At 34.9% G+C, this 7355-nt stretch overlaps 1 long non-coding RNA gene across 1 annotated transcript; it reads right to left on the minus strand.

Moving 5' to 3' along the window:
• Positions 1 to 685: 685 nt before the first annotated feature.
• LOC130138881 (uncharacterized) lies at positions 686 to 5210 on the minus strand. Its single transcript, XR_008817157.1, has 2 exons — positions 4906 to 5210; positions 686 to 1260 (listed from the first exon to the last, which is right to left on the minus strand). It is a non-coding gene; the product is annotated as an uncharacterized LOC130138881 (long non-coding RNA).
• Positions 5211 to 7355: the final 2145 nt, after the last annotated feature.

Raw genomic sequence — 7355 nt, forward strand, 5'->3', positions numbered from 1 at the left:
GAATTACGTCTAATTACTTAATTGAAAAATTTTGTGCAAAAAGAGCATTGTGGACGTTAACCCCTCTCCACGTGTAACTGAATCCCAAGTCTACAGTTTCTTTGTTATTAGCCTAGTTTCTTTTCTGAAAAAAGAAGGTTAACACCACGAAAAACTTTAAATTGATACATTTGTGATAAATTTACCCTAAACTAATTTTTTGACTCAAGATAAATCTACCCTAAACTAATTTTTTTATCACAAAAAACCTCAAATTAGTACACCTGTGACAAATTTACCTTTCATTAATTTCCGTTAAATTGGATTAATACCATGAAAAACCCCAAACTAGTACACCGTGACAAACGGATGGTAAAACTCCAAACTGTTCCATGTATCATACAACTCAGCAATTTGACAGTAAAATTTATTCGAAACTAACGAAGGGTAAATTTATTACAGGTAAATCAGTTTGGAATTTTTTTGTTAAAAAATTAATTTTGAAATAAATTTATCACAGGTATAGTAATATGAGGTTTTTCGTGGTATTAATCCGAAAAAAATTTATTGATGGCAAATCTGTCTTTTGATTTATTTTGAAACCCTAATTAGACTTGACATGAACATGCTTAATTACGTACCGTTGGCGCGAAAAATTCGTCGGCCTCACGATTCAATTTGAACGGATTAACTGGAGGAAGGGAAAAGGGAAGCGTGGAGATAGAATTATCGGGGGGATTTGGGCAAACAAAATATCAAGAAAAGCAACCGTACGGTCGTGGTGAGGCGACAGAGTTGCGCAGCATGTTGCATGAATTTAGGGGGATGGACCACCTTCGAAACACATGAATCATGATCGAAGGACCCAGAACGTGACCTGCACGTAGTTGTCACGCACTCACGTGCAAAAGCCGGTCAACAACATGCCCTGCTCCCCCCTCCCCGGTCCCCATCATTCACTGGATGGGGATAAACCTGATATCGATCGATAAAATATTGCATGCTGGTACTTCTTCTTCTCCCTTCCGTCCTTCCCCATCTATATCTATCTTCGTGTCATTTTTGTTCATCGTTGTCTTCCCCATCGCTAGCATCAATGGTAGAGGCTCGTCTGGATTCAGATCGAGAAGATGGGCTCGAAATAGTGGTCACGGATTGGTCTGACTCTGCCGTCCCTCTGAAGGAGGATTGTGTGGTTGGGATGTTCTTTCGAAGTCAGATGTCAGTAGTGCGCAGAATCTTTTGCCCACTGCGCTTTTTACACTGCTGCTGCAGAAAGCCCTGGTAAAGAACCGTGAGATGGTTTGATGGACACACAAAAATTGGATTAGATGTAAACCCGCTCCAACTAGACTTCGGTAGGTTACTTCCAGCACCAACGCTTATTTTGAGTTAAGTCATATGCAGGTGATATTGACATTTGCAATTCATTAATTTAAAGTTTAACCGAAAGAATTCCTCGAATCATAAACGGAGGAAAATACAGCTCCAGTGAATTCTGTACAGCACGACACTATACCATGCAACTTCTGTTTTATGCAATTTTGCATTGGACTTGGATTAGTAAACCAAATGAAAAATTTACTACAACGTTTTTGTATTTAATTACGACGAAATATAATATACAAATTGGCCATTGTCCAGTTGTCCTAAAGCCGGCATAGGATCTCAATAGGCAGTTGGATTTAGGAGGGCTGCTTGACATCAGAGGAATGCTAAGTGCTTACGGATGTCAAATGTCAAACCTTACTTTTAGGAACTAAAGTGGGAAGATGGACAAATTTCGACAGAGCAATGCTAAAAGAATTTGGAGCATCTCCGAAACGAAAATCAAATTGAAAAGAATGGCTCGCGCTATTTCTATCTTTTAAATTACTATAACACTTTCTAACTTATTGAGTTGTCGAAATTAATCTCAAGAGAACCGATTAATCGAAATTACAAATGGAAAGAATGAGAGTACCTATCTATTGAAAATGCAAAAGCCACACATCGTCCTGATAATATGAGTGTCTGTATTAACCAAAACAATGATACCTTTTATGTTACTTTTCTGTTTGTTTTTATACAAACTTCATTTCCAATCTTCTACTTATTAATATGTTTAGACTAATCTATATATAGGTTTTTTTTGCGATTAGTATGAACCTTGTTGACCTTCTTTGTTAACACAAATTATAATCATAAAGAGTTAGCAATTTTAACCAAAGAATTCTCCTTTAAAAACTTGAACTAAAGAATGGAATATTGCCATAAATTGTTAGAGATTGAACTTTAGAAAGACGTAAATAAATGCACTTTATAATTATTCTTTTAAATTGGAATCTAATCATTTATATTTATTAAAACACTCTAATCTTAGATGATTCTCGGAAAAAAGTAACAAACATCTAGACTTCTCCGATTTGAATACCCATTAACATCTTAGAAGATTTCACAAAACCTTTTATCACTTGGTTTTCGACTTTCGGAAATATATTAGCCAACGAATTAGGAAAATCGTCGCATCTTCCTACAATTTTGTATGAAAGTATGAAAGATATTCGGTCCATCCAAATAGAAGTTAAAGAGGGTATTTATGCTCATCGTGTCCTTTCTATGGAAATCGAAGGATAAGAGCTATAGTCTTGACGCGAACTTTCTATGGAAATCGAAGGATAGGAGCTATAGTCTTGATGCGAACTGATGAGAATTTGACTCCGCGTGAAATTGAGCAAAAAGGCCGCCAAATTGGCCTATTTTTTGCACTACCGATTGAAAGAAAAAGAAAAAACATTATAGGCTAGATTGATTGATCTACATTATAGGTATATTTTTCCATTTCATCAATCTTATTATTAATGAACTCTAAGCAAGGGCTATTTCGAACTATTTAAATTTAAGGTGTGTTTAAAGCTATTTGTGGAGCCGAAAGAAATTCGCAATTTGCCAAAGGGCCTTGCTAATTCCACTCATTTTTTCCTTCAAGCTTAAGAAAACCATTAAGTTACTCAAGTTACCCTCCAAACCCTAGGTTTTTTCATCTATGCATTGACATTTGATGACATCTTTTTTTAAGGAAAACTCATGGTTTATGAGTTGTCACTTTTTTTTTATCTCATATACTTAAAGATTTTTCCCTTTGTATCCTTTCTTGCATCTAGCACAAAGAAACATTGAGTTTATGTTTAGCTAGCAACTCAGTTCAGGATTTAAGTTGTTTGACTCTTCCATTCTTAGAATATAAACACTAAGAGAAGATAAAAAGAAAAATAAAAAGAAACGGGAGAGATCAAAACTGAACTTTTTATTGTTCTATCAAACAAAATGATCATCAATATTGTTGGAATCCGTTATCTTATAGTGATTGCTTACATAGAGAGCATTTGAGCTATATTCTCAGGAATTTTCCTTATGAAGAATTATGAATTTCATTTTGAAGATTCGGATAGCGATTGGACTTCCATAAAAATCATGCAAAGCTTAGACAAAAGCATAAAGCAGCGATTTTCTAACAACTAAAACCAACAAAATTACATTGATAACAAGCATAGTTTTGCAACGTTGAAACGCGATTATGCTCAACAACATAACTTCCACGAAAAGTGATTCATGACTCGAGTCCATGAACGTAAACTACTAACCTTTTAGCGATACCATTGTGATTCAAAAGGACACTTTAGAGTTCGAAGGAGAGAGATGTTGAATTTTGAAGAGAGAGAGATCTTGTACCAAAATTTATGTTTTAATTCACTTAAAGTGGTGTTTTAAATAAAAAAATTTGTGGAAATATAGTCACATCCATTTCAAATCACCCATTACACATTTTATAAAAAAGAAAAAAGAAAAAATCTAGTGCAAAGAATATTGTAATATTTTCTTAATTGTAGCATAATTCGTTCCAATAACTGGGAGGAAGCTTCTAAGAACCTTAAACTAAGCATTAAGTGGCTCATATCAATCATTGAATCGATCTTATGATATCTCATATCTCCATTACATGTTTGATCTACCGGTATGGATGGTCACTCAATGATACCCTGCAAAAGATCTTGGAAATTCCTTACCCTGCAGAAGATCTTAAAAATTCCTTGACAGTGAATTCCACTTTATAAAAATAAGATAATATGCACGACCCAGAAGTTTTTTATCACATAGAAGTCAAAGTAAAGATGAAAGAGTACCCTAATGACACAGTTCATAACATCTTTAGTCCATCCAAGAAGAAAGGGATTGCACCCACCACAATAAACAATAACATCTTGTTAAATGAAAATTTTTCTCGTTTAGTTAATTATCCAGTGTATATGGAAGAGCAGATGCTTGTAAAATCCAAATCTTTGCTGAACCAACCAATTAATTTCTGCTTGTATTAGCACTTGACCAAGAAGTCTGAAACATGGTATGTTTTCTATGGTGCTGGTGGAACTACTCATTTAAATAAGAAAGAGGAACCGGAACTTTGTCCTTGGAAGTAGAAGCCAAAGGTCCTCAACTCTCGCTCCATCAGATTCTGATGATCATACAAGCTCATGAAATTCCGCTTGACCTTTCGTGACAAATATAGGAACAGATAACCGATCACTCATCTTTCCGGTAAAAAAAAAGTTGACTGATTAAGTTCCTTTTTTGATCTACCACTTACACAAGCCACTATACTAAAACAGGTCCTCTGCGAGCGTTCAACCCAGATTTATGTAGATACTGGAAGATGAAGGTGGAAAAAAATGAAGAAAAATGCCAAGAAAGACCAAAACAAACGACTAAGATCCGTGCGGGGAGCGTCGCTCGATGTTTTGTGAGTGATCTAAACAAAAAATTAACCAAACTTTACTAGCCAACAACGACTGAAAACAAAAATTTGAAGCATACATCAATTCATAGTTTATGAAACCCTATAAACCGATCTTGTATCCCGAAAACAGAAATGAGATCCCTTATCCTTACCACACTGACTGTCGGGGTCGATGTCCTCCCGTCAAAAGCCAGGCGAGAAAGCAAGAAGAAGCCATGAAACTCAGGATGGATAGCGCCGGAAAGCTCCAGACCGACGGCGGTCGAATCTATCGGCGCTATCCCTCCTGAGCTTGACAGATTCTTCTGTGCTGAGCTGAGTAGCCGGAAGAAAAAAGAGCTGAAAGAAGCATTTGAGAAAGTGATAAAGAATGGGTTAGGGGGTTTTCCCTTGAACCGCTTCGTGAAGTGAAATGTATTTATAGACGCAGCGAGAGAGCGAGACAGAGGGAGAGAGAGAGAGAAGAACGTGGGAAATTGCAGAAGGCCTGAGGGATTCAGGAGTACTTAATTGCTGGGAGGAAGAGGAGGATTTGACCAGGAGGGGTTAGATATTTGACCACGACAGAGTGGCTCAAGTCCTTTTCACTCGCACTCCAACCCCAAAAGCCAACAAAGTCATTATCTCCGCACTGGTCTTTTATCGTGCTCTTGCCGACTACGACGTAGATTTCCCAGCTACCGCTCCTCTTGACGTTCTTGTACAATACGAGGATTCTCCTACCTCCACCCATTAATGAACTTTGTTAGCATAACAATCTTTAAATTATCAAAGAATAATAATATATTATGAGCCATAATTTCTCGAAAAAGTGAACCTCAAAATAATTTATAATTATTTGGTAATTATTTTCTTGAGGTACAAAACAGGCTGTTATTATCACAAAAGATTAAAAACCGTCATTCAATCATTTATTCCCGTTAACCCTCTTCTAACTCAATTAGTGCTTCAACGTGGGTTCCTTCCTTGAACCGTTGCTCTGATTAGTGCGTTACGAATTTTAACGTCACCAGCTTTTAATTTAGGTTTGTAAGACGAACGTTTAAATATTTAAATGATCTACAACGAATTAAAAACGAGTGGTGTTTATAGTTTGTAACGCATTTATTAGTGGGATGGATCTTCTCCAAGTAGAGGTGTAGCCATTTAGCTCATGGCTGTACTTTTTTTTGCATCTCCAATAGGAGGAATACAGATTATGGACATCATCCATTAGGAAACTTCACAAAATGTAAATGTCACTAATGTTTATATTTAGGGTTAAACTCACAAAAAAACCCTAAAATGGTATACTTGTGACAAATTTATCTTAGACTAAATTTTTTACCACAAAAAATTTTAAATTGGTACACATGTGATAAATTTACCCCATACTAATTTTTTACCACCAAAGGCCCCGAACTAGTATATTTCTGACAGATTTATCCTTTATTAGTTTTTGTTAATTTAATTCACAAATCGGTACACCTGTGACAAACGAACAACTGCCAAGTATCATCCAGCTCATGGCTGTACTTTTTTTTGCATCTCCAATAGGAGGAATACAGATTATGGACATAATCCATTAGGAAACTTCACAAAATGTAAATGTCACTAATGTTTATATTTAGGGTTAAACTCACAAAAAACCCTAAAATGGTATACTTGTGACAAATTTATCTCAGACTAAATTTTTTACCACAAAAAATTTTAAATTAGTACACATGTGATAAATTTACCCCATACTAATTTTTTACCACCAAAGGCCCCGAACTAGTATATTTCTGACAGATTTATCATCTATTAGTTTTTGTTAATTTAATTCACAAATCGGTACACCTGTGACAAACGAACAACTGCCAAGTATCATCCAACTTAATAATTTGACGGTAAAATTTTACGAAAACTAAAGGAAGATAAATTTGTCACAGATATATTAGTTTAAGATTTTTTATGGTCAAAAAATTAGTTTAGGATAAATTTATCACAAGCGTACCAATTTGAGATTTTTCGTGGTATTAACCTTTATATTTATAACTACTAATTAAATACTAGATGGGGAAACTTTCCTCCCACTAGAGCTAGAGGAAAAAGTGACCCTATACACATTATGGTCACTTTTTTACCTAGAATTTTTATTAGTAAAAATTTCCTCCATCTAATCTTTCGATTTCGATTGGTGAGTTATAAATATAAACACCACTTACATTGTATGTATAAAAGTGAGCGGGGGTTGAATAAGGAAATGATGATGTGGCCTCTTGAGAAATGATTTAGTACTCTTTCTTTATTAATTACATAGTTCGAACCTTTGGGAAAACTTTTGAAATATACATTAAATAAGTGCATTAAAATAGTGAAGCGCTGATATGGCATGTGGAAGATTTTTTAAATTTTTGTTTTTTCTAATTTTACACTTTACTTATTACATTCGTAATTACATATGTACTATTAAATATTTTGGGAAAAATTACTAAATTAATTTTAAACTTATTGTGTTGATGTCAATTCAGTCCTAAATTTTTTAATTTTGCTAATGTAGTCCTAAACTTCTTCGTAAATCTTAATTTAGTCATTTAGTTCAATTTTGTCTCAAATGCTAAAATGGTGGTCTAGCTATCAC

The sequence above is a fragment of the Syzygium oleosum genome, unplaced genomic scaffold, assembly GCF_021117445.2.
Source record: "Syzygium oleosum isolate NSW1041296 unplaced genomic scaffold, Sole_v2.1 Sole_v2.09, whole genome shotgun sequence".
Lineage (NCBI taxonomy): Eukaryota > Viridiplantae > Streptophyta > Magnoliopsida > Myrtales > Myrtaceae > Syzygium > Syzygium oleosum.